Source organism: Dipodomys spectabilis, unplaced genomic scaffold, assembly GCF_019054845.1.
Source record: "Dipodomys spectabilis isolate Male_0828 unplaced genomic scaffold, ASM1905484v1 ptg000706l, whole genome shotgun sequence".
NCBI classification, from domain to species: Eukaryota; Metazoa; Chordata; class Mammalia; order Rodentia; family Heteromyidae; genus Dipodomys; species Dipodomys spectabilis.
This window is the reverse complement of record NW_024871383.1, coordinates 231,125-251,621: the sequence shown is the minus strand read 5'-3', so window position 1 is coordinate 251,621 and position 20,497 is coordinate 231,125.

Here is a 20,497-nt window from a genome sequence, read left to right as displayed (position 1 = left end):
ACTATAAAAGAACACAGACTAGAATTACAGAAAGCGTGAAAGAGTTGAGCCCTCGTGTGTGCGTGTGTGTGTGCGCGCGTGTGTGTGCGTGTGAGAGACAGATCTCCTTCCTCAGTCTCTCACATGCTGGGATTCCAGAGTGTGCCATCACACATAGTTTAAGATAGTGAGTCTTACAAGCCGGTGCTTTAACTCAACAATGTGATAACCTCCTAAACTAAAAAAGCCATTCTTACTCCACCTTCACTGTGAGCCACCACCACACTCTACATGTTGCTCATAGAAGTTAGGAATATTACCATTAAGTACTTGTTGATTTAACAATTCTAGCAGCCCTGCTATTTTCTACTCTATATCCAGACACATAGATAAATATCTCCACATGCCAGGCAGGGAACAAATGTCTGCTAAATGAGTACATAGATAAGTGAGAAGAGAAAACAGGTATTTTTGCTCCATATATGAAACTATTACTTGTCTTGGGAAAGAGTACAAATGGATTTAAGGTACGAGATGAGGAATTTGAGAACTTTTTATTTATTTATTTATTTTTGTCGGTCGTGGGGCTTGAACTCTGGGCCTGGGCACTGTCCCTCAGCTCTTCAGCTCAAGGCGAGCGCTCTACCACTTGAGCTACAGCGCCACTTCCGGTTTTCTGGTGGTTTATTGGAGATAGGAGTCTCACGGTCTCTCCTGCCCGGGCTGGCTTTGAACCGCGATCCTCAGATCTCAGCCTTCTGAGTAGCTAGGATTACAGGCGTGAGCCACCAGTGCCCGGCTTGAGAACTTTTTATTATTCCACATACTAAACTAGATTCCACACCTGATGCTAGATACTAACCTGAGTGCAGGACGAAATACTTTGTAAAAAGTGGAATTATAGTTTAAAAAAATAGAAGAGAAAAGGAACTGGATATTTGCCAGCCTTTTAAGGTGAAAATAGAGGGAAAGACTGACATTAGGAAATATAAACTACACTTTCTCTAGATCTACCAGTTATGAAAACAGTGATAAATCCTCAAAATTAAAAAAAAATCCCAGTTGTTGGCAGAAAGAGTAGGATGCATTGTGTGCCAAGAAAATCCAGGTTCCAAAATGGAACCCTTGGCTTATGATTTCAGATCTCATTAGCTCTTCTGAGGTCCAGAAAGGGAGCTGCTGTGTCCAGCTCAGGTGGCTGTGGCGGAGGCCCGGAGGCCGGACTGGGAGGGGGAGGCTGGCTGGACAGGGAGGGGGAGGCTCTCTGGAGGGGGAAGGGGAGGCTGGCTGGTTGTGGAGGGGGAGGCTCTCTGGAGGGGGAGGGGGAGGCTGGCTGGTTGTGGAGGGGGAGGCTCTCTGGAGGGGGAGGGGGAGGCTGGCTGGTTGTGGAGGGGGAGGCTCTCGGGAGGGGGAGGGGGAGGCTCTCTGTGGCCTACAGGTCTGCAGGAGACTGGCTAGGCCATGCATGGGGCGGGGGCGGGGGAGCATGCTGGAGGGAAGTTGCTCACTCCACAGCCAGGAAGCAGGGGGAAAGGGGACAGGCAGAGCAGAGCAACCGCAGCCCAGGGCCAGTGAGCCTGGACACCCACAGGCCCCTCCTCCCCAAGGCCACAGCATCCCGGAAGAACCCAGAAGCACTGGCCGGTCAGTGCTGAGACCTGGGAACCAGACAAACCAGCAGTGCTCTGGGAAGCACAGGTTTTCAGAACTCAGAGTACCCTCCAGCACCACAGTTCTGCCTTTCCCTCCTTCCTCTTCCCTCTGCTCCTCCCCTCCCACCCTCCTCCTCTGCGCCCCCCTCCCCCGGCCGCAGTCTGGCAGTTGGCAGAGTGGCTCGGCATTTCCAAAGGGCAGCTCCACAATGTCTATTTATACCTTTCACAACACCCACCGCCGTCACGCGGCCGGTAAACAGAGAGGGATGGAAAGATGGTCGCTGTCACCAAGCTTTTTCATTACAACTGTTCAGTTAAAAAAAAACAAAAAACAGTGAACTGAATTCCACACGCAACAGGAATTGGGTGAAGTGAAAGGCAGGCAGATCCTGATGTGTGAGAGAAAGCACAGGGGTGGGCCGGAGCTAGCAAGGCCCATGGGGATGGATGCGTGGTGATGGAGCTGTGGCAGCCAGGATGTCAGCACCGAGGAAACGGGCCACTAAAGGGAAAGGTCCACTCGGGGCTGTGGCCTGGAGGTCGGGGAGGGAGGTCAGGCCGGGCAGGGCCCAGGCCTTGACCACTTGTCCTTGCTGCTTCCGGTGTGTTGAGGCAGTGTACATGGCAGAAGCACAGGTGGAATAGACCTGCACACCTCATGACCAAGAAACAGAAAAACCCAAGAGTCTAGGGCTCCAAAACCCCCCAACTGTCCAGAGGCCCTATGAAGCCCCACTCTCTTTGTTGTTTGAGAGTCTGGCTAGGGAGCCGGGACTTGCCCTCCTCCTGCCCAGGCCTCCTGTGCCAGCAGTAAAGGCTTCGCCAGGAGACACGCCAGCTGGGGAGGGCCACGGCTAACGCCAGGGCCTTTGGGACCTGGGCCAAACCACAGCAGCAGTGACCAACGCCTGGTTTTCCCAGCAGGCTGGCACTGTTCTGTAACAGCACCGCCCGCCCACCTGTCGGACGTCCCGAGCAGCCCCAGCAGATCTGACTCGGCAAACCGACCTCGATCTCCATCCAGTGCACAAAGGAGCAAAGGAGCAGGGATTTGTTGAATGAATAGAGGAAACATGGAAAGGTTGTGCCTTGGGGGCTGCATACTTTTGTGGACGGGGAGAGGGTTCTGCCCCTCAGCGTGCTCACACACAGGCCTGCGGAGGACTCTGGCCTGGAGGAGGAGGGCCTTCCCTGGGCTTTGACAGATTAATCTCTTTCTTTTGACTGCTGTAGTTTGGACACGGCACTGGGCTGGCGCTTAGGTCGAGCAGCAACTTCATCCAGTTTGCAAGGAGGTGGTCAGAGAGGGCCAGAGAGCAGACCCTTGAGACAGAGGTGCCTGGCACGTCTTCCTTACACCTTCGGAAGGCTTCCGGGCAGCCAGGCACCATGACACACGCCTGTAATCCCAGCACAAGAGGCACAGGCAGGAAGGCTGCAAGTTTGAGGCCAATCTGGGCCACCAAGTGAGATATTGTCTCAAAAAATCACCACCACCACCAACTCTGGTTTTCTGGGTATTTTGGTGCTGTGCGTGGAGCAGCCAGAAGGCTCACCTGCAGGAGCAGTGGTCCTCAGCCTCCCACTGGCTGGAGGCCAGGTCCCAACCTGGAGGACCCGCCCCTTCCTCTTCCTGCCTGTCAGTCTGCCGCCGCAAGGTGAGCAGCTCTGCCTGGTGCTGCTGAGTGCACTGTCTCCACACAGCCTCAGAAGCCACGGACCGAGAGACCACCAGTGGACCGAGAGAGTAAGGGCTGAGAAACGGGGAGCACCAAGCTGGGAGTCTCTTCTTATCATCAGCTGGTGATACCAGGGTTTCCTGTGGTGGGGAGAGCCGCTCGGAGCTGCTGCCCAGGTGACTGGTGACCTGTGCTTTCCGTATTTTGATTTGTTTTTACAAACTGCTGTTCTGAGGAGGAGCCCACAGCCTGCCTCAGTGCCGCCCAGGTGCCCGGCCTCCCGGGGCTGCTGATGCCCACACCCCACCTGAGGCCGGGCCCGTGTTTCGCTGCTTGGGAGGCGGCAGCAGGAGGACGGCAGGTTGAGGCCAGCTGGGCAGAGTTAAGGAGATCCCCTCTGAAGAGAGCACTACAAAGAAAAGGGCTTGGTGTGGCCCGGGGTGGAGAGCCCGCCTGGGAGGCTGGGTCGATGCACTGAACTCGGAACGCAGGAGCTGAGGCCAGAGGCAGACAGGGCCCTGGAGAGAGGCCGCCTGCTCACACAGGCTCCCGTCCCGGAGAGAGGCCGCGCGCTCACCCCTGAGGGAGGCCGAGAGCTCACCCGGGAGAGAGGCCGAGAGCTCACCCCTGAGAGAGGCCGCGTGCTCACCCCTGAGGGAGGCCGCGTGCTCACCCCTGAGGGAGGCCGCGCGCTCACCCCTGAGGGAGGCCGAGAGCTCACCCCTGAGGGAGGCCGCGCGCTCACCCCTGAGAGAGGCCGAGAGCTCACCCCTGAGGGAGGCCGAGAGCTCACCCCTGAGGGAGGCCGAGAGCTCACCCCTGAGGGAGGCCGAGAGCTCACCCCTGAGAGAGGCCGAGCGCTCACCCCTGAGGGAGGCCGAGAGCTCACCCCTGAGGGAGGCCGAGAGCTCACCCCTGAGGGAGGCCGAGAGCTCACCCCTGAGGGAGGCCGAGAGCTCACCCCTGAGGGAGGCCGCGTGCTCACCCCTGAGGGAGGCCGCGTGCTCACCCCTGAGGGAGGCCGCGTGCTCACCCCTGAGGGAGGCCGAGAGCTCACCCCTGAGGGAGGCCGAGAGCTCACCCCTGAGGGAGGCCGAGAGCTCACCCCTGAGGGAGGCCGAGAGCTCACCCCTGAGGGAGGCCGCGTGCTCACCCCTGAGAGAGGCCGAGCGCTCACCCCTGAGGGAGGCCGCGCGCTCACCCCTGAGAGAGGCCGAGAGCTCACCCCTGAGAGAGGCCGAGAGCTCACCCCTGAGAGAGGCCGCGCGCTCACCCCTGAGAGAGGCCGAGAGCTCACCCCTGAGGGAGGCCGCGCGCTCACCCCTGAGAGAGGCCGCGCGCTCACCCCTGAGAGAGGCCGAGAGCTCACCCCTGAGGGAGGCCGAGAGCTCACCCCTGAGGGAGGCCGCGTGCTCACCCCTGAGGGAGGCCGAGAGCTCACCCCTGAGAGAGGCCGAGAGCTCACCCCTGAGAGAGGCCGAGAGCTCACCCCTGAGAGAGGCCGAGAGCTCACCCCTGAGGGAGGCCGAGAGCTCACCCCTGAGGGAGGCCGAGAGCTCACCCCTGAGGGAGGCCGAGAGCTCACCCCTGAGGGAGGCCGAGAGCTCACCCCTGAGGGAGGCCGAGAGCTCACCCCTGAGGGAGGCCGAGAGCTCACCCCTGAGGGAGGCCGAGAGCTCACCCCTGAGGGAGGCCGAGAGCTCACCCCTGAGGGAGGCCGAGAGCTCACCCCTGAGGGAGGCCGAGAGCTCACCCCTGAGGGAGGCCGCGCGCTCACCCCTGAGAGAGGCCGAGAGCTCACCCCTGAGGGAGGCCGCGTGCTCACCCCTGAGGGAGGCCGAGAGCTCACCCCTGAGGGAGGCCGCGCGCTCACCCCTGAGAGAGGCCGAGAGCTCACCCCTGAGGGAGGCCGAGAGCTCACCCCTGAGGGAGGCCGAGAGCTCACCCCTGAGGGAGGCCGCGTGCTCACCCCTGAGGGAGGCCGCGTGCTCACGCAGGCTGGCGCCTTCCCGGATCATCACGTCTGCTCTTCCCTCTGATTTTCTGCAGCTCTCTCTTCCTATTGTGTTAGTCCATTTCTCAAAATCAAAATACACTAATGGCTAGATTGGTTTTCAGTTTGTCACAGAAACATCTGTTACTTAAAGTTAAAATTATAAAGTTGCTTTTGAGTGGGCGGGGGGGGGGGGCTGGCAGAGCAGCAGGGGGGGCGGGGGGGCTGGAGCGGGGGGGCGGGGGGCTGGAGCGAGGGGGGTGGGGGGGCTGGAGCGAGGGGGGGGGCTGGAGCGGGGGGGGGGGCTGGAGCGGGGGGGGGCTGGAGCGGGGGGGGGGCTGGAGCGGGGGGGGGCTGGAGCGAGGGGGGCGGGGGGGCTGGAGCGGGGGGGGGCTGGAGCGAGGGGGGCGGGGGGGCTGGAGCGAGGGGGGCGGGGGGCTGGAGCGAGGGGGGGCGGGGGGGCGGGGGGCTGGAGCGAGGGGGGCGGGGGGCTGGAGCGAGGGGGGGCGGGGGGCGGGGGGCTGGAGCGAGGGGGGCGGGGGGGCTGGAGCGGGGGGGCGGGGGGCTGGAGCGAGGGGGGCGGGGGGGCTGGAGCGGGGGGGCGGGGGGCTGGAGCGAGGGGGGTGGGGGGCTGGAGCGAGGGGGGCGGGGGGCTGGAGCGAGGGGGGGCGGGGGGGCGGGGGGCTGGAGCGAGGGGGCGGGGGGCTGGAGCGAGGGGGGTGGGGGGGCTGGAGTGAGGGGGGGGGCTGGAGTGAGGGGGTCGGGGATCTGGAGCGAGGGGGGGCGGGGGGGCTGGAGTGAGGGGGGGGGCTGGAGTGAGGGGGTCGGGGATCTGGAGCGAGGGGGGGCGGGGGGGCTGGAGCGGGGGGGGGGGGGCAGGGGGGCTGGAGCGGGGGAGCAGGGGGGCCGGAGTGGTGGGGTCGGGGCTGGCAGAGCTGGGGGGTGAATGGCACATCTCACCCCAGAGCTGTGGGGGGGTTGGGGAGCCACAGGGCTGAGGGCTCAGCTGCTCTGCCTCACAGGTGGGGGAAGTTTCTGGAAGACAGGAAGCCAAGCAATGCGGCCAAGAAGAGAACAGCACAAGGAGGTAGCTCGGAGGACCTCTGTGACCCTAGCGTCCAGCTCCTCTGGGGAAGTCTGCCACACAGCGTGGATGCGTGTGCGTGCACATGTTAGGGACAGGAGCTAGGTGCTGCCTGCCTGTGGTCCAGCACAGGGAGGAGACAAGGAGACCCCTAGATGTGCCTGGCGGAGCAGGGCCCGGGCTGCCCGGAGGGCAGGCGCGTCGTGAGGGCCTGGGGCAGGTGGCTGTGTTCTGTGATCAGCACAGTCTATGGCTTAGAGGGTTTGGAGTGTGAAAAGCAAGTCTATGGCTTAGAGGGTTTGGAGTGTGAAAAGCAACCTGGTGAACAATGGAAAAGTGCAGCACTCTCCTTGAGGAACTGTGGCTGTGTGCGTAGCTTGACGGTGGCACCCGTGCTCACTCGTCCCTGTGTTTTCCAGGTCTGTCTCACCTGGTCAGGGGTCAGGGAGGACTTCCCACAGGCCTGGGTGTCTGAGCACTCGCGTGCGCCGCGGGACCGTGCCGCTCGCCGGGCACGATGGTCTGGACCTTCTGGGTGGAGTAGCCCCCGCCCCTTCCCGGTCCACTCCTGCTCTTCACGGTGCTTCCTGTTCAGCCAGAGTGCCACCCTCACGTCTTAGACTGTGATGTTAGGATCAGCGATTGCCAGAAATCTGGAAAGCTGAGGGAGTAAGGTGGAGGCTGGCTTGGAATCTCTGTCTGTCTGCGGTTGGTGAGAAATCGGGTCTGCCTGGCTCCTGTGTCTCCACGTAGACCCCAGTGCTGGGGCGGTGGTGAGTGTTTCCCCAGGGCTTAGGCGGGCATGAGGGACTTTGCAAGTAGTTGTTGCTGTTCCAAACTGTTGGAGCCTCAGGCCAAAGTATAGGCCTGGGTCTGAGACAGGAAGCCACAAGGCCTGCAGAGATAGGGCTCCTTACCTGCTGCCCCCAAATATCAGGAGATAAAAGAGGCCGCGGAGACACTGCTCCTACAACCCCAAAAGGAGAAAAGGCCTAACCTGGGTAGCAGCCGGACTTCCTAGGGCCTGCTTTGATTTCTTGGGGGTTTGGGAGAACAGCCAGGCTATGAAAACTCTCCTGGGTTGTCAGCCCCAGACAGGCTTTAGCCCATATCAGCCGGGAGGACGCGCCCAGATGGAGGAGGGGCGCTCAGGAGGGCTGGGTGGGCGTGCTCAGCTGTGGGCTGTCTTGTAGCGGGTGATTGGCTGCCAGTTGCTGATGGTTAAGGTGCAGCTTGGACGGGGCAGAGCTGCCCCGGGACAGCGCAAGACACGGGCCGTGCATGGGGACCCCGGCAGAGTTTGCATTGATGTTCGAGCCACAGGAGCCTTTGGTGTCGCGCAGTCCCAGGCCCCATTCTCTTGTGGACTTGGCACCCTGTGCACACCAGGAACTGGGTGGGTGGGGTGGGCAGCTTTGGGGAAGTGCAGCCTCGTCTGTAAGCAACCTGTAGCAAACTCACTCACCAGGCTGGAGTTGATTCTGGGCTGTGAGCACCGTCGCCAGTCAGAGGCAGGGGTGACATCTCCACTTCCTGGGAAGGTCACCCAGCACCAGCTGCTCCTGCACCCTCGTGCGGCCCCTTCTAGAGGGCTGCCTCAGCCCAGCTATCCGCTAATTGTTCCACAGAGGCCAGCCCGGCCCGGCCGCCCGGGGCGGAGCGGCTGGTCTGTGTGTTTTCACACCTCGCTCTGTGCTCTTGCTCACTTGTCTGTGGGGCTAAGGCTGTGTGAGGGCCATCAGGAAAGACTGACAGGAGAGCTGGGGGCCCCCAGGAGCTAGGCGCTGTGTCCCAGTGCTGGGTGTGGTCTCCTGGGTGTGCCCGTGTGTGGCTAGTGCCTGATGGGCTGTGGAGGGAGGTTCCTGAGCTGACTCCCACAGGCTGTCCGAGACCATACCAACCCTTGTCGCATTGGAGGCCTTCTCCAGACCCCTGGAGGGGTCTTGTTTGTGCTTCTGCTTTGTTCTCGCTTCCAATGGCAGTTTGTTAGGAAGAACAGAGCCCAGTCCCCTAATGGGTGTCTGGGGAGCCCATGAGCATGGGGCCTGCGGCGGCCGGTAGAGGCCGGGGACACATGTTGGGCAGTGCTTCAGGCTAGACGGCCCTCTGTGACCCCTGTGCGGTGAAAGTGGATCCGTGGCTCCAGGAGAGAGCATGCCTCTTTCCAGAACTGCGGCTTTGAAGTGGCCTGCGTTGTGTCCTGAGTGACAGGTGCTCTCGAAAGCAGTGGTGCCGCCAGACCTCACGGAGCACACAGTGCTACTAGGATTTGAATTTCAAAATGGAAGCATTTTTTTTTTTTTTGTCGGTCATGGGGCTTGAACTCTGGGCCTGGGCGCTGTCCCTCAGCTCTTCAGCTCAAGGCGAGCGCTCTACCACTTGAGCTACAGCGCCACTTCCGGTTTTCTGATGGTTTATTGGAGATAGAAGTCTCATGGTCTCTCTTGCCCAGGCTGGCTTTGAACCGAGATCCTCAGATCTCAGCCTCCTGGGTAGCTAGGATTACAGGCGTGAGCCACCAGCGCCCGGCTTGGAAGCAATTTTTAATAAGAGTGTGTCTCAATGTCTGAGCATATGTTACTATAAAACCATTTGAGAATCTGAATTCAGGGTCCAGTCCCAGCAACACCAAACAAAGGCAGGCATGAAATTCAAACTCATCTTGAACATCTGTGTTGAACCCTGCAATCTGATTTACAATAAAACATTTTGGATTCATAAGGCTGTGTTTATTTTGCTTAAGATTTAATTTTTAACAAAGTCATATATGCACAGATTTCAGGAAGATTGCATAGTTCAACACAACTTGCTATAAAACAGCATTTTCCCCATTATTTTCTCCTTTCATTTCCCACATTAAAAAATAGCCACCTTTAGGTTCTATAGCTGATTTTCCTGGCAAATGCCAGGCTGCATGGTGACTGTGGGTTCCATCCAGGATGGGAATGGAGGCTGTGGTCAGCGCCACAGAGGCCACAGGTGAGAGCCCCAGACTGCCCCGTGTCAGGCCCGCACCGTGGTGGTGAGCGGCAGGCGGGGGGTCTGTCCAGTCAAATGTGTGGTTTGTGAAGCAGAGGGGCACTGTGGAGTGAGCTGTGGGTACAGGTCAGGTGGAGCCGCCTGCAAGTACCTGAAGGAAACCACTTTTACTCCACTTGCTCCTGTGGGCCGGAGTGCTGGCCTGTCCACAGGAACGTCTGTGTGAGGTGGATTTATTTATTTATTATTTTATTTATTTACTTATTGAAGAAGGCTCGGTTAGACAAGTTCTAACTGCCTTCGGTTGTTAAGAATAAGTTTCTAAACTGAAAGGTCACAGTTGCTGGCGATGATGCATTTCATTTCTGTAGCGTTCCAAGGCAGAGAAGATGAAATGGTCACGTTAGTTTCTGATGACAGAGAATGGAAAACAAAAGTGAAACCTGGAGAAGGAAAGAAATGCAGAATGAAACATGCGTGGCACAAAATGCGACATGACAGAATGGTCTTCAAAGTGATAGCAGACTTGGTGAGGGCCAGCAGATGCAGCCGGAAGGGGGGCGGGTGGTGAGTGCCGAGTGCAGCGCCCCCCTCCCCACCCCCGTCTGCCCCCTCTCCGCTTTGCTGACATGCCTCTCGGACAGACGGCCCTCTCCCTCCTCTGCCCCAGCCACCCGGCTGCGGATTCCAGATGCTCCTGGCCTGCATGCTCTCCACAAGCTGACCCACGCTGCGATCTGTGCAGCCGCGCCTCTGAAGACATCGGCTCATTTACAGCTCCCACAAACACCATAGTGCTCACTGGAGGACTTAGTAGATGGCTGCTTAATTGGTATTTAACAAAAAAGAATACTTGTGTTTCAGTTGCAATAGTTTTCAACGTACTTGCCCACACCGCCTCTCACCTGTTTCTTGGAGCTTATCACAAAGCACGCAAGGCAAGTTCTAGCATTTAATAAAGCTTGGAAAACAAGTTCAACCATTTTCTTTTAAGCTTTTGGAGAAAAAGGGATGAAACTCAAATTGTTTATTCTGAAATGAGAAAAACTAGAACACAATGTGCTTGATCAGAATCCCTTTTGTGGGAGTCTAGAATAGAATTCTAGGTCATTTCTATATTCTAATGTGAGCAGATGGGCTGGCTTCCCGAGTCACAGACTGTGAAGTCTGGCCCATTATAGAGAATAATCTGAGATTATAAAGCTAGGTTATAAAACTGGCATTCAGCTGGAGAACAAGCATGGGTGTGAGGGCCACCAATACTGTTGTCTGGGCACCCCAAGAGGGGGGTCGCTTCACACAGAGGCGGCAAGAGCCCACGGGTGACCGCCAGGTTTAAACTCCCTCTCTGCCCTGGACACCAGACGTGGGTGAGGACGGCCGTGGTGGACTGCCCTTGAGGAAGGGCCTCTCTTCCTCAGGTCCAGCTGCCTGGGTCTGCAAGAAAGTGGCCGACGCCGGCTGCCTGGCCAGCACGCAGAACTCTGTGTGCCTAGGACTCAGGGGCTCTAGGAACAACTCATCTGCAGCTTGACTGCTGTGGTGGAGAGAGTCCCCTCAGCTAGCAACGCTGGCCAGAAGGAGGAGACAAGTCAGACATGACAGGAGCTCCTCGGATCTCATGGGTCTGGCGTGGTTGGTCCTCTGTCTCTGTTCTCACGGGTCTGGAGTGGTTGGTCCTCTGCGTCTGTTCTGGAGTGGTTGCTCCTCTGCATCTGTTCTCCAGTGGTTGGTCCTCTGCGTCTGTTCTGGAGTGGTTGGTCCTCTGTCTCTGTTCTCGAGTGGTTGGTCCTCTGCGTCTGTTCTGGAGTGGTTGGTCCTCTGCCTCTGTTCTCGAGTGGTTGGTCCTCTGCGTCTGTTCTGGAGTGGTTGGTCCTCTGCGTCTGTTCTGGAGTGGTTGGTCCTCTGCCTCTGTTCTGGAGTGGTTGGTCCTCTGCCTCTGTTCTGGAGTGGTTGGTCCTCTGCGTCTGTTCTGGAGTGGTTGCTCCTCTGCGTCTGTTCTGGAGGGGTTGGTCCTCTGCGTCTGTTCAGTGGTTGGTCCTCTGCGTCTGTTCTGGAGTGGTTGCTCCTCTGCGTCTGTTCTGGAGTGGTTGGTCCTCTGTCTCTGTTCTCGAGTGGTTGGTCCTCTGCCTCTATTCTCGAGTGGTTGGTCCTCTGCCTCTGTTCTGGAGTGGTTGGTCCTCTGCCTCTGTTCTGGAGTGGTTGGTCCTCTGCCTCTGTTCTCGAGTGGTTGGTCCTCTGCCTCTGTTCTGGAGTGGTTGGTCCTCTGCGTCTGTTCTGGAGTGGTTGGTCCTCTGCCTCTGTTCTGGAGTGGTTGGTCCTCTGCGTCTGTTCTGGAGTGGATGGTCCTCTGCGTCTGTTCTGGAGTGGTTGGTCCTCTGCGTCTGTTCTGGAGTGGTTGGTCCTCTGCCTCTGTTCTGGAGTGGTTGGTCCTCTGCCTCTGTTCTGGAGTGGTTGGTCCTCTGCGTCTGTTCTGGAGTGGTTGGTCCTCTGCCTCTGTTCTGGAGTGGTTGGTCCTCTGCCTCTGTTCTGGAGTGGTTGGTCCTCTGCGTCTGTTCTGGAGTGGTTGGTCCTCTGCGTCTGTTCTGGAGTGGTTGGTCCTCTGCGTCTGTTCTGGAGTGGTTGGTCCTCTGCCTCTGTTCTCCAGTGGTTGGTCCTCTGCGTCTGTTCTGGAGTGGTTGCTCCTCTGCCTCTGTTCTCCAGTGGTTGGTCCTCTGTCTCTGTTCTCCAGTGGTTGGTCCTCTGCGTCTGTTCTCGAGTGGTTGGTCCTCTGCCTCTGTTCTCCAGTGGTTGGTCCTCTGCGTCTGTTCTCCAGTGGTTGGTCCTCTGCGTCTGTTCTCCAGTGGTTGGTCCTCTGCCTCTGTTCTCCAGTGGTTGGTCCTCTGTCTCTGTTCTCCAGTGGTTGGTCCTCTGTCTCTGTTCTCCAGTGGTTGGTCCTCTGTCTCTGTTCTAGAGTGGTTGGTCCTCTGCCTCTGTTCTCCAGTGGTTGGTCCTCTGTCTCTGTTCTCCAGTGGTTGGTCCTCTGTCTCTGTTCTCCAGTGGTTGGTCCTCTGTCTCTGTTCTGGAGTGGTTGGTCCTCTGCCTCTGTTCTCCAGTGGTTGGTCCTCTGCGTCTGTTCTGGAGTGGTTGGTCCTCTGCCTCTGTTCTGGAATGGTTGCTCCTCTGCCTCTGTTCTCCAGTGGTTGGTCCTCTGTCTCTGTTCTCCAGTGGTTGGTCCTCTGCGTCTGTTCTCCAGTGGTTGGTCCTCTGCGTCTGTTCTCAAGGGATTGCTCCTCTGCCTCTGTTCTGGAGTGGTTGGTCCTCTGCCTCTGTTCTGGAGTGGTTGCTCCTCTGCCTCTGTTCTCCAGTGGTTGGTCCTCTGTCTCTGTTCTCCAGTGGTTGGTCCTCTGTCTCTGTTCTCCAGTGGTTGGTCCTCTGCGTCTGTTCTGGAGTGGTTGGTCCTCTGCGTCTGTTCTGGAGTGGTTGGTCCTCTGCCTCTGTTCTGGAGTGGTTGGTCCTCTGCGTCTGTTCTCGAGTGGTTGGTCCTCTGCGTCTGTTCTCCAGTGGTTGGTCCTCTGTCTCTGTTCTGGAGTGGTTGCTCCTCTGCCTCTGTTCTCCAGTGGTTGGTCCTCTGCCTCTGTTCTCCAGTGGTTGGTCCTCTGTCTCTGTTCTCCAGTGGTTGGTCCTCTGTCTCTGTTCTCCAGTGGTTGGTCCTCTGCATCTGTTCTGGAGTGGTTGGTCCTCTGCCTCTGTTCTGGAGTGGTTGGTCCTCTGCGTCTGTTCTTGAGTGGTTGGTCCTCTGCGTCTGTTCTTGAGTGGTTAGTCCTCTGCCTCTGTTCTCCAGTGGTTGGTCCTCTGCCTCTGTTCTCCAGTGGTTGGTCCTGTCTCTGTTCTCCAGTGGTTGGTCCTCTGTCTCTGTTCTCCAGTGGTTGGTCCTCTGCGTCTGTTCTGGAGTGGTTGGTCCTCTGCGTCTGTTTTGGAGTGGTTGGTCCTCTGCCTCTGTTCTGGAGTGGTTGGTCCTCTGCGTCTGTTCTCGAGTGGTTGGTCCTCTGCGTCTGTTCTCCAGTGGTTGGTCCTCTGTCTCTGTTCTCGAGTGGTTGGTCCTCTGTCTCTGTTCTCCAGTGGTTGGTCCTCTATCTCGGCTGTTGGTGTCATGACACACCAGGCTTCCTGGCATTCACTACGTGTGTGTCGTGGTCTGGGAAAAGCCTGAGCGGGTAGATGTGCTTGTGCTTGAGGTCTCAGCGTGTCAGCCTCTGGGTGCAGGGCGTGGCACCCACGAGGGCAGTAGGCGGGTTGCAGGAGGGGCTGGGCATGAGGCTGCACCCCAATTGCCTGCCTCCAGAGCCGTTCCCACCCCCATCCACCCAGCCCCGGTTTACCACATGTGTGCCACGCAGGAAGCTGAAGTAGCGTTTGAGTAGTAAGCTACCTGAGTCTAAAACAACCCATTGCTTCCTTGTGGGCAGAATGGGTTGGCCTGGGCTTTATCTTGTGGTCACCGGGAGGGACATAAAAATGTGCAGAGAAGCGCCCGAGGGACTCTGTGTGGAGCAGGCTGCCACCCTGCGCCAGAGCGGAGGTCGAGCAGGGCTGGGCTGCTGGGCTCCATGGGACCAAGGGAGACTGGGACCGGCTCCAGAGTCTGACTCAGGTCCCTCCTTGGGGCTGTGGATGGTGCTCAGGGGCCGAGCTTGGCCATAGCGTCCATCACCCTGGGTGTGCTCCTAAGGCGTCAAGAGCAGGCCAGGCCAGGGCTTCCCACACTGAGCCAGACTCTTGAGGCCCCCCCCTGGGGACAGTTGGTCCTGCAGAACACCCTAAAAGCCCAACCCCAGGACAGTGGGTCCTGCAGACTCTCCTGAACGCCCTTGAGGCCCACCCCGGGGACAGTGGTCCTGCAGCAGTCATTGTTGTGGCACTCTGGGCTGCAGATCGCCTGTCCTCAGAGCCTTGCTCATAAGGAAGGATGCATAAACCACTGCCCAGTGAGAGGTGCCCAGTGCCCACCACCCAGTGAGTGCCCAGTGCCCGTTGGCTGGACTTTCTCCAGGTAGAACTTCCTGGGGGCCATTTCTGAAGTGACACTGACATCACCGTGAGAGAGCCTAGTCCTTTCCCCAGCCCAGGGCCCGAGGCGGCGGCCGAGGGCACTCTCTGCCTTCTTTCCGGATCGGCTGGATTATTGTCACACCCAGCGCTGCCCGGCTGTGCCCAGTGGGCTGCTGCTGCCCTTGCTAGATGCGCACAGCATGGAGGCTGTCCACCCTCCCGTATCTTGGGCAGAGTGTAGGATTCTCTGAGCTTTGGTTTTCTTGTTGTTAGGAATGAGAAATTGGAATCATGGTTCTGGGTTCTATGAGTCTACAGATCTTTGATTTCTTGACAGGAACATTTTATGACATCATTAACAAAGTTTGAAAAACAGCAAAGTGGCAAGTAGTGCCAGGAAGTCACTGGACACCTCAGTTCTGTCGCCGTGGGTCCCACGCCGTCCTCTGTGGCGATGGCAGCGGCCAGCACGTGGGCTGTTTTCACTGTGTCGTCTGAAGTCATTGCAGGCCTAACCACATGCCGTCACTCATCCCCTGGTCCCACTGCACACACACGGACTCACACAGACATGCACACACCCGCATGAACACACTCACACGCCACATGTGTGCTCATGTGTGGACAGACACACATGCACGCTCCATGTGTACATGCATACACACACAACTGTCTGAGAGGTGTGTGGGGAAGTGCTGAACTCTATACTTGAGCACTGTGCCGCGAGCAGTCTCTCAAATGCACCTGTGCTCAGGACATGAAACGCATACCACTGTTGTGATGACCTTCATGGTGGACCCAAAGGGGTCCCACCTCTGTCTGCCAGGCCTCACCTCGTCCACGCAGTTATAGCACAGCCACGCCTCCAGGATCCCTTCATTGTGCATGACCTTGAAACTCGGGAGGAGGTGGTGGTTCTGGAAGGATCTCTTGATTGGGGTTTGTCTGAGATTTCTTCAGCTTATATTATTATTTTTGGCAAGAACAGAGTGGGCTGCGTCCTTCCGGGGAGGTTAGCGGGTGCACAGCGCCTGCGTTCCTGGAAATGCTGTTAGTGTGGATCTTGGGACTAAGACTGCATCTGCCAGATCTCTCCATTGTTGCACAGATGCTTTCCTTCCACTAATGGCCACTAAGCTATGAGGAGGCTCACTGCCCGGTCCCTGGCCTCACACGGCTGCCCGGCCTTCCCCAGAGCCCGGGTGCCACCCCGTCCCTCCCCAGAGCCCCATGTCACCCTGTCCCCCCGTGCCACCCCGTCCCTCCTCAGAGCCCCGTGCCACCCCGTCCCCTCCCCAGAGCCCCGTGTCACCCTGTCCCCCCCGTGCCACCCCATCCCCCCCAGAGCCCCGTGCCACCCCATCCCCCCCAGAGCCCCGTGCCACCCCATCCCCCCCAGAGCCCCGTGCCACCCCGTCCCCCCCAGAGCCCCGTGCCACCCCGTCCCCCCCCAGAGCCCCGTGCCACCCCATCCCCCCCAGAGCCCCGTGCCACCCTGTCCCCCCCAGAGCCCCGTGCCACCCCATCCCCCCCAGAGCCCCGTGCCACCCCGTTCCCCCCAGAGCCCTGTGTCACCCCATCCCCCCCAGAGCCCCATGTCACCCCATCCCCCTCTGTGCCACCCGGTCCCCCCAGAGCCCCATGCCACCCCATCCCCCCCAGAGCCCCGTGTCTCCCCATCCCCCCCAGAGCCCCGTGTCACCCCGTCCCCTCCCCAGAGCCCCGTGTCACCCTGTCCCCCCCGTGCCACCCCATCCCCTCCCCAGAGCCCCGTGTCACCCTGTCCCCCCCGTGCCACCCCGTCCCCTCCCCAGAGCCCCATGTCATCCCATCCCCCCCCTGTGCCACCCCATCCCCTCCCCAGAGCCCTGTGCCACCCCGTCCCCCCCGTGCCACCCCGTCCCCCCGTGCCACCCCGTCCCCTCCCCAGAGCCCCGTGTCATCCCATCCCCCCCGTGCCACCCCGTCCCCCCCAGAGCCCCGTGTCATCCCATCCCCTCCCCAGAGCCCCGTGCCACCCCGTCCCCTCCCCAGAGCCCCGTGCCACCCCGTCCCCTCCCCAGAGCCCCGTGCCACCCCGTCCCCTCCCCAGAGCCCCGTGCCACCCCGTCCCCTCCCCAGAGCCCCGTGCCACCCCGTCCCCCCGTGCCACCCCGTCCCCTCCCCAGAGCCCCGTGTCATCCCATCCCCCCCGTGCCACCCCATCCCCCCCAGAGCCCCGTGCCACCCTGTCCCCCCCAGAGCCCCGTGCCACCCTGTCCCCCCCAGAGCCCCGTGCCACCCCATCCCCCCCAGAGCCCCGTGCCACCCCGTCCCCTCCCCAGAGCCCCGTGTCATCCCATCCCCCCCGTGCCACCCCATCCCCCCCAGTGCCCCGTGCCACCCTGTCCCCCCCAGAGCCCCGTGCCACCCTGTCCCCCCCAGAGCCCCGTGCCACCCCATCCCCCCCAGAGCCCCGTGCCACCCCGTCCCCTCCCCAGAGCCCCGTGCCACCCCGTCCCCCCCGTGCCACCCTGTCCCCTCCCCAGAGCCCCGTGCCACCCCGTCCCCTCCCCAGAGCCCCGTGCCACCCCGTCCCCCCCGTGCCACCCTGTCCCCTCCCCAGAGCCCCGTGCCACCCCGTCCCCTCCCCAGAGCCCCGTGCCACCCCGTCCCCCCCAGAGCCCCGTGCCACCCCGTCCCCTCCCCAGAGCCCCGTGCCACCCCGTCCCCCCCGTGCCACCCTGTCCCCTCCCCAGAGCCCCGTGCCACCCCGTCCCCTCCCCAGAGCCCCGTGCCACCCCGTCCCCCCCCAGAGCCCCGTGCCACCCCGTCCCCTCCCCAGAGCCCCGTGCCACCCCGTCCCCCCCCGTGCCACCCTGTCCCCTCCCCAGAGCCCCGTGCCACCCCATCCCCTCCCCAGAGTCCCGTGCCACCCCGTCCCCTCCCCAGATCCCCGTGCCACCCCATCCCCTCCCCAGAGTCCCGTGCCACCCCGTCCCCCCCCAGAGCCCCGTGCCACCCCGTCCCCCCCGTGCCACCCTGTCCCCTCCCCAGAGCCCCGTGCCACCCCATCCCCTCCCCAGAGTCCCGTGCCACCCTGTCCCCCCCCAGAGCCCCGTGCCACCCCGTCCCCCCCGTGCCACCCCGTCCCCTCCCCAGAGCCCCGTGCCACCCCGTCCCCCCCCGTGCCACCCTGTCCCCTCCCCAGAGCCCCGTGCCACCCCATCCCCTCCCCAGAGTCCCGTGCCACCCCGTCCCCTCCCCAGAGCCCCGTGCCACCCCATCCCCTCCCCAGAGTCCCGTGCCACCCCGTCCCCCCCCAGAGCCCCGTGCCACCCCATCCCCCCCGTGCCACCCTGTCCCCCCCCAGAGCCCCGTGCCACCCCGTCCCCCCCCGTGCCACCCCGTCCCCCCCCGTGCCACCCCGTCCCCCCCCGTGCCACCCCGTCCCCCCCCCGTGCCACCCTGTCCCCTCCCAAGAGCTGGCAGGCACACACTCTGCCTGGCCTTGACTGGCTGAGGTGAAGATCTCAGCCAGACTACAGGGGTGAACCATGGCACCAGCCCCTGGTTTACAATGTTGATGAGACCCGTGTTCCCAGAGGAAATCCCCTATCACACACTGACAGGCTGTGAATAGAGATGGGAATGCAGCAGGGACCCGAGGAACACCCAGGGCCCGGGGCTCGTGCTCTGGAGATCCTGGGCTGAAATCTAGTCTAAAATGCAGAGCTGTTCAAATCATTTTTCTTTCCAAATCAAGAGCTGATCACTGATGTAGAAAAATGGTTACAGGTGGCTGCCAGAGTTTTCTCCGGATTCTCCCCTAGAGGCGATGTTCCAGCAAGAGCCGAGCCCTTCCACCGGCTCTCCCACAGCACCTGTGGAACACACAGACACAGGAGGGGAGCGTGGGGTCCGGCCAGCTCCCCTCCCCCTCCGCCCTCCTCCCTCCCTCGCATCAGGACGCAGAAGTAGGGTCACCAGGCAAAGCCACAAGACAGAAGTGCAGCTGGGGTGCCTTCCGTAAACGCTCAAGCTGCAGTGCTCACACAGAGGGCAAAGTGGCTGGGGCTCGGCCCGTGTACTGTGGGGGTCATTTCCTACAATTCAGACGGAGCACTGACTGTCAGCTTTAATAATCCAGACGTTCTCAGTGGAAAACTGCTGCTGAATGTGTGTGTGTGCGTGTGCATGCGCGTGTGTATGTGCGTGTGTGTGTGCGCGCATGTGCGTGTATGTGTGTGTGCGTGTGTGTGGAGGTGGTGTGTGTGTGCGTGTATGTGTGCGTGTGCGTGCGTGCGTGCGGGTGTGCGTGCACATGCGTGTGTGTGTGCGTGTGTGTGTGTGGCAGATACCTGCTCATCCCAGGGCCATTGTGCTCCTCCTCGCACAGGCTGGACCCTCAGCCGATGCAGAGAGCAACCATGGCGCTTCTTTCCACAGAACGAGGAGCTGCAGATTTGTCTCCCAAAAGAAATGGCACTGGGGCTGCTGAGGACAGGGCACCTGCTGGCAGGGGCCATGTGCTGGGAGGGGCCATGTGCTGGGGACAGAGCACCTGCTGGGAGGGGCCATGTGCTGGGGACAGGGCACCTGCTGGGAGGGGCCATGTGCTGGGAGGGGCCATGTGCTGGGAGGGGCCATGTGCTGGGGACAGGGCACCTGCTGGGAGGGGCCATGTGCTGGGGACAGAGCACCTGCTGGGAGGGGCCATGTGCTGGGAGGGGCCATGTGCTGGGAGGGGCCATGTGCTGGGAGGGGCCATGTGCTGGGGACAGAGCACCTGCTGGGAGGGGCCATGTGCTGAGGACAGGGCACCTGCTGGGAGGGGCCATGTGCTGGGAGGGGCCATGTGCTGGGAGGGGCCATGTGCTGGGAGGGGCCATGTGCTGGGGACAGGGCACCTGCTGGGAGGGGCCATGTGCTGGGAGGGGCCATGTGCTGGGAGGGGCCATGTGCTGGGAGGGGCCATGTGCTGGGAGGGGCCATGTGCTGGGAGGGGCCATGTGCTGGGGACAGGGCACCTGCTGGGAGGGGCCATGTGCTGGGGACAGGGCACCTGCTGGGAGGGGCCATGTGCTGGGGACAGGGCACCTGCTGGGAGGGGCCATGTGCTGGGAGGGGTGAGGGAAGGCCTGACCCCCTCTGAGGGCTGGGCCAGGTGGAGGCCTCAGGAGGTTAAGGCAGAGCTTCTCAGGGGATTTTGCCCTGCTGATTTTTTTGTTGTGTTCTCTCATCTCCTGCTCTACTGTCTCTGAATCTCACCCTTGGTGACAATCATTACTTGGGCTAAATTCAAGGCTGTGTGAAATGTTGCTCCATCCTGGGCTGAGGAACAGGAGGTCAGGGTGCAGGACCTCGGAGCTGATTTTTCCATCACAGCTCACCGGCAGCACCACCACAGCACAGTGCTGTTCGGACAGGCCCCAGACCAGATCCCACGGATGCTCCTGGGCAGAGGCCATCCTGGGTCTCCACGGCTCCTCCACAGCTGCTTTCTGGCATGGTGTCTGCCACGTGCATCATGTGGCACTAAGGGTGCCGTCCAGCAGCACAAATGTGAGCCTTTGGCGGAAACACCAGGAGAGTGGCACAGCCACTAGACATGGCATGGATAGGTTAGCTGGTAAGGAGCACTGATCTCTGGATTTGCGTGTTGGTTGCTCAGTTTGTAAAGCTTCATTGATGTGTCACTCCGTGTCTTTCTCAGGAGATAGATGCTAGGGATCAAAGCCAGGGCCTGACGGTAGGCATGTACTTTACCACTAAGCCACCACCATGGTCCCCTCTGTGTCTGTTTCTCTATCTATATTTCAATTAAAATCCAAACTTCCCAGATGGACTTTTTTATTCTTATTGTAAAGGTGATGCACAGAGGGATTACAGTTACCTAAGTCAGTGAAGAATACATTTCTTTTTGGACAATGTCACCCCTTCCCTCACACTCTCCCAGTTTTTACCCTGTGACCTGGCAGTCCCACTCCTGGGCATTTACCCAAATGATCACAAACAAGGCCACGCTAAAGCTACCAGCACAACCATGTTCATTGCATCATTGTTTAACCATAACTAAGATATGGAACCAATCCAGATGCCTCTCAGTGGACAAATG